General features: G+C 40.5%; 1 long non-coding RNA gene and 1 other non-coding gene across 2 annotated transcripts; one reads left to right on the top strand and one right to left on the bottom strand.

The window, feature by feature from the left end:
- Nucleotides 1-213: 213 nt before the first annotated feature.
- On the bottom strand, nucleotides 214-783 carry LOC125585044. Its single transcript, XR_007321904.1, has 3 exons — nucleotides 684-783; nucleotides 392-604; nucleotides 214-311 (listed from the first exon to the last, which is right to left on the bottom strand). It is a non-coding gene; the product is annotated as an uncharacterized LOC125585044 (long non-coding RNA).
- A 10,126-nt stretch (nucleotides 784-10,909) lies between these two features.
- LOC125586550 lies at nucleotides 10,910-11,016 on the top strand. The gene has a single exon (XR_007323087.1). It is a non-coding gene; the product is annotated as a small nucleolar RNA R71 (small nucleolar RNA).
- The last annotated feature ends 252 nt before the right edge of the window (nucleotides 11,017-11,268 follow it).

The following is an 11,268-nucleotide window of genomic DNA, read 5'->3' on the forward strand; positions in this document are numbered from 1 at the left end:
TTGACTTGCACGGATGTCTCGCCTGGAATGGGGTTTTGTTGTCTCATGGTCCTGAACATGGCCTCCCATTCCGGATTTGTGGCCGCTATGACGTCAAGGAAGTTCTCGAGACCAGTCATACGAGCTGTGAACGACGATTTTGTCGAGGCCAACTCGTTTTGTGTCGACGACAGCTGATGTTGTGTCGTCTCCAACACGTCGCGCAGCTGAGAGACTTCATCATCCCGTCTCTGGCCATAAGAGGAAGTCGCTCTCGGAACATCGTTGACGGAACCAATCCCCAACACACGTCCCTTTTTCTTGGGAGCGACCTTAAAAAACAATTAAATATATATTAAAATTTAAATTTTAATGTAAAATGGAATTAATAAAAAATTTATATAAAATTTACCTCCTCGTAAATTCTATCCACTTCTATTGTGGATAAGACGACGGGTGATCCGTCGGTGGACTACTGCGCCAGCTGGGTCTCACGCTCGTCAATACGAGCTGCCACATCATTGTAGATCTTCTCAGACTTCTCATCTACAAATGCGCCCGCCTTGTTCTTGTGGGTCCGATCGAAAAGTTCCATAAGAGTCGGTAAACGTCCCAACTCCTTGGCCTAAAAATAGTTAAGAAAGTTTTTATTAATATATATATATATATTAAAAATCAAAAAGTTAAATATTTAAATTACGTACCATTTCCAAACGGACGCGGGCGTGTGGCTTTTGGCCCGTACTATGTTGCATCGCCCTGTGGCCGTGCTCATCTACCGAGTTACGGGAGGCGGAGCAAGACTGGGCGACTCTCATGGCATCAGGATCCCTCCAGTAACGGATGAGGCCATCCCACACGTCCGTGGTGATGGTTGTGGGTTTGCCCCGCTCATAGCCCTTCACGATCCAGTCACCCTTCCAGTTGGAGACCGTGTCCAACAAACGTTTCTTCGCCTTGTCGATAAACTCTTTCCGCACCTTCTCAGTGACCCCCATGGACCAATTAAATTTTTGCTGAAAAAAAAAAAATATTAATAATTAGTTTAGAAAAATAAAATTTAAAAAAATATAAATCAGGAATAAATTGTAAAAACTTACAGCGTAAATCTTGAACCACGTCCTTCTGATGTAGATCGGAGTGGATTTCCAGTTGGGATGTGCCATGGAGAAGTAACCTTTAATCGTCTCGGTTACTTCTGTTGCAAGGCAGTTATCAACCCCAAACCTGGAAAAAAAAAACAAATTCAAAGTTTTAAATATTTATTAAAGTCACAAATGAATTTTAAAAAATAAATGTAACATACATACCAAAGTGTTCCTTCAGGTCGGTCGGGGTCTATGATCGGTAAGCCTTCTCTGCCTGGCAAACCGAGAATGTCCTCAACAGTGTACTGAGAGTAAGGACAACTCGCTGGCACCATCAAATCAGCATGAACCTGATGGGCGGGCATCTGAGGAGGCACATGAGGAGCTGGCATCGGAGGAGGAGCTACCGGAGGAGGCACATGAGGAACTGATGGCGATGCCGTAGAAGAAGGCGAGACTCTCTGAGAAGATTGAGTCTCGGGGACGGTCTCCTGCTGACCCGAAGAACCGGGAGCTGAAGAAGAACCGGGAAGTGAAGGCGGGTCTAACCGACTACCCGGTGGACCGAACATCTGCGAGTAGTGAGCACTACGCTGGTGTCTACGAATAGTCTGCAAAATTTAAATTTCTAAATTAAAGTCAAGAGTAAATAAAAAATTATGAACAGTATTAACTACGTAATTAATAAAATGAGGAAACCTAAATTTTGTAAACTAATTTCGTAAACTAAATTCCCTAAACTAACCACCTAATCTAAATTCCCTAAACTACTTAGAGAGGAAAGAGAGTTACCATGTTGAGAGGAAATGGAGAGGCTGTAGAGAGGAATTAGAGAGGAAATGAAGAGGGCTGCGGTTTCGCCTATATATAGGATTAGTGTTCGTCGAAAATTCGTCGCAAAATAACGAGGAAAGACAGAGGCCCGTCTTTCGTTTTGTCGCAAGGCCCAAGCAAATTAACGAGGATATACAGAGGCCCGTCTTTTATTTAACGTCGTTCTTGCGATGATTTTTGTTTTATCATCGATTTTACGTGGGCCCGTCTTTCGTTTCGTCGCAAGGCCCAAGCAAATTAACGAGGATATACAGAGGCCCGTGTTTTATTTAACGTCGTTCTTGCGACGATTTTTGTTTTTATCATCGATTTTACGTGCAAATAGCGAGGCTTTTTTTGCTAACCCCTAAAATCTTAAACCCCAAACCTCAAACCCTATCTTTCTTATCTCCAAACCTCAAACCCTATCTTTCTTATATTTCTTATCTAATACTTCATATATTTCTAACCCTTTAACTTCAATATATATATTTTTTTGAATTTGAAAGGTTTAATACGTTGGAAAACAATTTTACAAATTTTGAATTTGACGTATCACACAACAAATCAAACACACGCTACAAATCATATATGAAAGGTTTAAAAACAAAAAAAAAAGAGAAGAAGATATTTGAATACAAATGATGTAGATTTATGTGGGCTACACTTACGTATCTCGTCATATGTGTTTCCAATATCTTTCTTCTCTTTTTTTTTTAAGTTTATATAAAATTGAAAATTAATTTTTTTTTAGTTTATATGAAGTAGGATGGGGAGTTTTAGGGTTTGCACATTTGGGGTTTAGGGATTTGGGTTTCATTTTAGTTTAGGGTTTATATTTACCGACGAATTAACGACGAAAAGTAAAATAAAAAAGCTAACCTCGCTCATTCCACGTAAGTTAACGAGGCTCTTACGACGTTTTGGTCTTACGTGGAATAAGCGAGGTCCGCTTTTTTAATTATAAATCGTCGCTTAGTCCACGTAAGTTACGAGGCTCTTACGACGTTTACTGTTACCGTGGAATATGCGAGGTAATGTATTATTAATCGTCGTAAAATTCCCGTGAGATAACGTGGAAAGTACGACGACTGTCTCTAAACCCCTAAAACGAAACCCCAAATCCCAAACCACATCTTCTTTATCTTCTACTTCATATATCAAACACTTCTATCCTTTAACCTCAAGCAATTCATTCTAATCCAAACCGAAAATTATAAAAACACAATTCCTTTACTTATAATTAATGTCGATATCTTATTTATAAATAAACTCCCATTATCTTTAATTATATATAATAAATCAAACTCATACAAATATGAAATACATTAATCGGATTCATCGACATTCTCGTCATCACTTGAAACATCATCATTTACATGAAACTCGTCTTCAACAGCTTCCTCCGTGGGATCTTCGGTAAGATCTTCATACTCGTGATTATGCGGATCAATGAGAAGGATGTCATCAATTTCTTGTTCAGGTTCATGAACTTCATTTATTTGTTCTTCTTGCAATGGTGGTTCTTCTCCTACGATGATTCGTCCTCGAGGTGTAACTTTGATCACGGCTAACCAATTTATACCCGACTCTCTCATCCGTGGGTATGGAAGGAAGCTAACTTGGTCTGCTTGTGAAGCTAAGATGAAGGGCTCGAATTTGTTGTACCTCCGGCCACCGTTGACATCTACTACACCGAATTTGTTCAACCGAACACCTCTATTGACGACGGGGTCGAACCATTCACACTTGAAGAGGACGCATTTTAGCTTCAATATCCCTGGGAATTCGACTTCAATAATCTCCGTCAAGATTCCGTAGAAATCTGTTTCTCCTTTCACACAAATTCCATAGTTACTGGTTGCCCGCTGTTTACCATACTCATATGTGTGAAAAGTATAGCCTCGTGTGAAATACATCTGTGATGTGGTGACCTTTACAAGTGGAGATTGAATTACTTCGTGTAACCACTTAGGATAATCTGCATCGTCGTCATAATCAACCTATTTAAAAATAAAAAGAACGTTGAAATACAAATCATTCATGTATGAAAATTTTAAAAGTATTTGATTAATACCTGATTCTTCAACCACTTAACAAAGTGTTGATCTTTTCTTTTGTCTACGTCACTTGTGGATATACCAGGAAATGTTTCTTTGACTTGTGAAACAAACATGCTGTAAATTCACATTTTACATGAATTAATCTCTCTCAATTATATAATGTATACTCAATTTAAGTTACCTTTCAAAATAACGCATCAATGGATCCTCGCAATTGAGTAGAATATAGGTGTGTGCACTATGAGCGTCTTCTTCACTCGACCACCAAACCTGTTTTGATTTCCCACCAAGTCGTCCAATCTGGCTAAAGATTTCTGGAACACCAACAACTGCATATGTGGGCGCAACGCCACCATCATCATATCTTCTTGGAGCTCTTCTTCGGGTACGTACTTTTGACGCAAAGTAGTACGATGTGAAGTGAGAAACTTCTTCTGTCAAACTTCCAGCAATTATAGAACCTTCAACTTTGGCGAGGTTCTTTGCTTTTCCCTTCAAATATTTCATGGCTCGCTCGTACTGATACATCCATCCGTAATGTACCGGTCCACGAAGCAATGCCTCATATGGGAGGTGGATAGCTAGATGCTCCATCACGTCAAAAAAGCCTGGAGGAAATATCTTCTCCAAGTTGCACAATAAGATAGGAATGTTCTCCTGAAGCTGTTCTACGACTTCTTCTTTAAGAGTGCGTGTGCTCAAATCCCTGAAAAATGCTCCAATGCCTATTCCAAAAACAATTAAACACATTGTTAGTCAAATACTATTATTGTAAACTAAACCAATTTAATATTATTGTCCTATTGTAAACTACCTGCAAGTGCTTCATGTACGTTTGTTGCAAGTAGCTCCGCAAATGCAAATGGCAGAAGTCGTTGCATAAAGACATGACAATCATGACTCTTCATCCCGGAGAACTTTTGACCCTTTTCAACACATCTTGAAAGATTTGAAACATACCCATCAGGGAACTTCACTTCTGATGCCACCCAATTGAACAAAACCGACTTTTTTTCTGAAGACAATCTAAAAATTGGAACGGGAACTTGGCCATTGCTTTTTATATGTAACTCACTTCTTGAGCAAATATCCGGCAAGTCCAACCTCGATTTTATGTTGTCTTTTGTCTTCCCTGGGACATTCAATATTGTATTCATGATGTTCTCAAAGAAATTCTTCTCTATATGCATCACATCAAGGTTGTGGCGCAGAAGAAGATCCTTCCAATATGGTAACTCCCAAAATATACTCTTCTTGTGCCAGTTGTGATGAACACCGTAAGAATCAGGCATATTACGAGGGACATGCCAATTACCACCCCAGCGAACTGTTTCGTTAGCTCCGTAGTAGTCGATTTGCGCTTCAATTTGTTCTCCAGTTAGATATGGAGGAGGAGTGTCTCTCACAACCTTTTTGTGCCTAAACAAATTCTTGTTTCTTCGGTACGGATGGCCAACTGGAAGAAATCGACGGTGACAATCGAACCAACTTGTCTTTCTACCATTCTTCAGTTGAAATGCATCTGTCGTTCCATTACAATATGGACAAGCTAATCTCCCATGTGTAGTCCATCCAGACAACATCCCATAGGCAGGAAAGTCACTTATGGTCCACAAAAGCATAGCTCGCATCGTAAAATTCTTCTTCGTTGAGCAGTCATACGTCCTCACCCCTGTTGACCACAAATCCTTCAACTCTTTTATCAGTGGTTGTAGGAAAACATCAAGTGACCTTTTTGGATGCTTCGGACCGGGTATTAATATGGTCAAGAATAAAAACTCCTGTTGCATGCACATCTCCGGTGGCAGGTTGTATGGCGTAAGAAAGACAGGCCACAATGAATATTGTCTCCCTGACATTCCAAATGGACTAAATCCATCTGTGCATAATCCGAGGTACACATTCCGGCTATTGCTAGCGAAATTCGGATGTACTTTGTTAAAATGTTTCCAGGCTCTTGCATCTGATGGATGAGTCATCTCACCATCCGTCTGAGTATGCTCGGCATGCCACCTCATCTTTCCAGCAGTCTGCTCCGATTGGTACAATCTTTTCAATCTATCTGTAATTGGTAGGTACCACATCCTTTGGTACGGTACCCTATTACGTCCCCTTCCTTGCGGCTTGAATCGTGGTTTCTTGCAGAATCGACATTCTTCCAACTTCTCATCATCTCCCCAGTAGATCATGCAGTTGTCGATGCAAACATCTATCATCTCCGAAGGCAACCCAAGACTATAAACCAGTTTCTGAATCTCATAATAAGAATCAGCAGACTCATTGTCTTCCGGCAAATACTCTTTAAATAAATCTGCCCATTCGTTCATGCAACTTTCAGGTAGATTGTGATCAGTTTTAATATTCATCATTCTAGCAGCCAATGACAATTTAGAGAGACCTTCTCTACAACCACTGTAAAGTGGTTGATTTGCCGCATCTAACATTTCATAAAACTTTTTTGAATCTATGTTAGGTTCTTCATCTTCATCATCATGAGCTACGAATGCATCAGTTACCATATCATGAACCCTATCATAATCTACCATCGGCTGATCCTCCTGATGGTAACTATGTGCATTATGCAATTGATGATCAACCGGTTCTTCTTGAAAGTTGCTATTACTACTACTAGCTTCATTCTGATCATAACTATAACCTTCTCCATGTTGAAACCAGATATAATAATTTGGCGTGAAACCTCTATTTACTAAATGCTTCCAAACATTTTCACGATTTGCCAACTTTGAATTGTTACATTTCCTACAAGGACAGAATATTTTACCGCTTTCTTGGGCGAGCGGTGTAGAATCTGCTTGATGCATAAAACGCTCCAACCCAGCAAGATATTCTTTCGTCACTCTCCCGTTAGCATCTCTATGCATATACATCCACCTCCGCAACTCGAAAATATTTCCCAAGCCCGACATTTTTTTCACGTTTTTTTTCTTGTTGGTGTGCTTAAAATTATGTTCAAACCTCCATATATATAGAAAATTTTCGAATCTGGTAGTTGAATTTTGCTAGGAATTTACGACGAAAAATTAGGTTGGTGGCAAAAAAAACGTGTTAAGTTGGTGGATTTCTCGTTCTTTCCTCGTAAGTAATTTCCTCGTAAAAATCATGCTAAAATTACGACGAATTTGCGACGAAACACATTTTTCTCGGAAAAACCACGTCAACTTACGACGATTCTACGAGGAAAAGCTTTACTCTGTATTTTACAAGGCCATTACGAGGAAACTTTATTTCCTCGCAATTTCATCGTTAAGTCATCGTAATTTCACGAGGAATAGTTTTCCTCGTTAAATTTCCTTGCTAAAACTGTGTTTTCTTGTAGTGTGTTCGGAGTAACGAGAACGCGAGCGACTTCATGGCGTCGCTTTAGGAAGGTCGCTCTGAGAAGTGGGACACAGCGACTTCGTGATGTCGCTCCGGGAGGTCGCTCCCATGCTCGGTTAGTCCAATGGTCACCTTTTCACCTCTTTTGAGCTCCAAATGCACTCGAATGTCTCCAATAACCTCATGTGGTACTCCAGTACCTAATAGAGACTCATGTATGCAAAATGCAACCTAAACATGGCTAAATCCTAGTCTATATGATCAAAATGCACATGGACGAATGGATAAGATAATGGAAATATGCAAGATATCAACTCCCCCAAACTTGTTCTTTTACTTGTCCACAAGTGAACTTTCTAGAACTCATAGGGAGAGAGGTTTGAAGGTGAGAGCTCATAGCCAAAAGAAACACACAAAGCACTCAAACCAACATCTAAATTCAGCATTAGTACACCCTCTCTTATTATACTCTAGCTTCTCTAGGCTTATTCAACTCTTTTCATCCCTACACTCATCATCATGCATTCACACATGCAAATCAGCCAACTCTCAAGTTCATTAAGCATAGCATCAAGTGAATTCTTGCAAATGGTCAATTGGTCCAAATCATTTGGTTGAGTAAGGGAAAGCTTTTATTCAAGTGGGTCAAGAGGTTCAAAATCCATGATCTTTTAAAGTGGTTTACTCTCAAAACAAGTAGTCTTGACATTGCACATAATATATCTAAGAAATGGATCAACTCATGCATACAATGCTCAATCTCCATTGTTCTACCCTTTTCTCAATCATACAATTACACAATCATTCCCAAATGTCAAACCCAACTCACATCTCTCACCAAAAGATCCTAAGAACTTTAACTCCTTCTCTTTGAAATCTACAAGGGATTTTCCACAACCTCAAAACATTACTTAGCTCCTAACAACTTTGCTAGCCTCCTTTTTCTTTCTTTTTCTTTTCTTTTTATATTTTATTTTTTTATTTTTTTTTAGATGGGGGCCAAGACTTTTCATAACTTGAGATAGAGGTTTTTCTACTTATCCCAATAAGACAATTCACTTAAACACAAAATGTCATTTCTTTTCCTTTTTCATTGCTCCCAAATCATAATCACAACTCTCACCCCCCACCTATAGTTAGACAATAGAGTGCCCAATCTAGGAAGAATGAAGATCAAGCATTGTCGTTCCCGATACTCTCAACATTATGCACATGTAAGACTTTCCGAAGAAGGCCTCACTCATCAAACAATGAAAGCATAAAAGAAGGGAAAGGTTTTGGGAGTGGTCTACCACTAGAGTTTGTCAAAATAAGATTGGCATAAAGGATGTGACAACTCAAGTGTGTATAGCCATGACTCAGTACACAAGGGACCATGAGCAAGAAGTATTAAGTTCGTTCAGTTCAAATAAGGTTGTAGTTGGCTTCAAAGACTGAGTTTCGGCAATCAACAAGTTTCAGGAAGAGTCTTCAAGGCTCGAAGCATACAAGTGTTTTTTGAGAGGTGCATAAGCTATTCAGGTGCAAAGTAATGTTCTTTACAAGGCATTTCAAATCATTGCTCCCAATGCAACCTATATGCTCTAGACTCTCCTAGAAATATCAATGATGCAAACTAAATGATTTTTTTTTATGCAAATATATATGTATAATGCAATGCATGAGACTCAAAATCATCAAAGAAAACGTGATCAAATACTTGGTACCTCCCCCAAACTTAAATGACACAGTCTCTGTGTTGTCAAGGAGAGAGAGATACCCAAAAAGAGAAAACTAATATGCAAAAACGAAATGGTATATACAAGGGAAAGTAGTGGGTTACCTTCTATGGAGAATGAGTAGAGGGAGATGCTCCCTCCTCGTCGTCCTCAGGTGGTAACTCTTCATGGTGCTCATCAGTAAGAGTGCCCATCTCTTCAATGTAGAAGGCTTGCCCGAACACAGTTGGTTTCTTCATTTTCTCCTTGATGTCAAAGTGGAGAACATGCCCTTTACCTAAATGGAGATCAATCGTGCCCTCTTTCACCTTAACAATTGCTCCTGCTGTAGCTAAGAATGGCCTTCCAAGAATCAATGGGTCCTGAGCCTCCTCACCCATCTCAAGCACCACAAAATCTGTAGGTATCTCATACCTTCCAATCTTCACAGGTAGGTCCTCTAAGATGCCCACATGGTACTTCATTGAACGATCAGCTAACACCAGAGAGAGTTTACACTTCTTGTACTGAGTGAATCCAAGCTTATTTGCAACAGACAAAGGCATCACGCTGACCCTAGCTCCCAAATCGCAGAGACATTTCTCAAATACCATAGGTCCAAGAGCACAAGGTAGTGTAAAGCATCCTGGATCCTCTAACTTCTCTGGAACATCAAGCCTTTGGATGATGGCACTGCACTCATGGGTAAGAATCATCATGCTTTCCATTTCCTTCTTCTTTGCAGCTACAACACCTTTCAGGAACTTGTTGTATTGAGGAATCAACATGAAAGCATCGATGATGGGCATTGCAACCTGAGCTTCTCATTTGCTTCTCAAACAAAGCCTTGTACTTCTCTAGCAGCTGCCTCTTGAATCTACCAGGGAATGGTAGTTTGGGTTCATAGGGAGGAGGAACAAAAGACTTCTCACTTGCTGGAGCAAGAACTTCACCATATTTCACTGTTTTCTTCACTTCCCCAACCTTTCCTTTACCCTTGGCTTCCACAATCTTCTCCAATATTTCATCATTGATTTTCTCATCAACAATCACCACTTCATCATCTAAGTTGATGGCCACCTCTTCACCTAGTTTCTCAGCATCCCTGGTGAGGGTTGTAGGAGGTAACTGCTTACCACTCCTAAGGGTGATAGCTTTGGCCTCCTTGGGGTTTTGGTCAGATTTTCCAGGTAGAAATCCTTGCTGGCGAGTCTGGTGAGTGTTCATGGAAGCAAACTGATCCTCTAAATTCTTGACTGTAGAAGCAAGATGTGAGAACTTGTTGTGGAGCTCATTGTAGCTCCCATCAATCTTGGAATGAATGTTCTTCAACTCATAACCAACATGCTTCTCACTTCTAGTCTGAGACTCCAAGATTTGTTTCAGCAGGGTGTCAGTGCTGCTCTCTTGAGGAGCAGAGGAACCAGATGAGGGGTTTTGCTGAGGTTGATAGCTGCCTTGCTGGTTGTTTCGAGGCGGATAACCACTCTGTTGGTTGTTGGGATATGATTTATGTTGGTAGTTGTTGTACTGAAAGTTGAGCTCTTTTTTGTATCAGCTACCATTGTTGTTGATGAAACACAGCTCTTCCTGACCTTCCAAACCCTCAACCTCATGGAAAACAGGTGGTGTCTCTTGGCTTGGGTTACCAACAAAGTGCAGCTGCTCTTGTGTGGCTTTATCAGCAAGGAGGATGTCTATATTTTCCTGTAGAGCTTTCAACTCTTTCCTCGTCTGCTTATCATCTGTTCGACTGCCTCTATCGTGGTCTCCACTGTAGATTGCATCACTCTTTACCATGTTATCAACCAGCTCCTCTGCATCTTCCTCAGTTCTCCCCAAGAAGAACCCATTGCTAGCTGTATCCAGTCTGGCTCTGTACTTAGGAAGAGCACCACGGTAGAATGTGCTCAGCAAGCTCTCCTTAGAGAAACCATGGTGTGGGCATTGAGCTTGGTAGCCCTTGAATCTCTCCCACGCTTCGCTGAAGCCTTCCAAGTTCTTCTGTTGAAAACTGGAAATCTCATTTCTCAGCTTAGCAGTTCTTGAAGTAGAGAAGAACTTCTCCAAGAATGCTCTCTTGCAATCATCCCAAGTGGTGATAGAGTCGCTGGGTAGAGACTTCTCCCACTGACGTGCCTTATCCCCCAAAGAGAAAGGGAATACCTTGAGCTTTAAGGCATCTTCGGACACACCATTGGTTTTTGACAACCCACAGTAGCTGTCGAACTTGTCCAAGTGGTCAAATGGGTCCTCTAGAGCTAAGCCATGATACTTGTTGTTCTCGAT

This window comes from Brassica napus, chromosome C4 (genome assembly GCF_020379485.1).
Source record: "Brassica napus cultivar Da-Ae chromosome C4, Da-Ae, whole genome shotgun sequence".
NCBI classification, from domain to species: Eukaryota; Viridiplantae; Streptophyta; class Magnoliopsida; order Brassicales; family Brassicaceae; genus Brassica; species Brassica napus.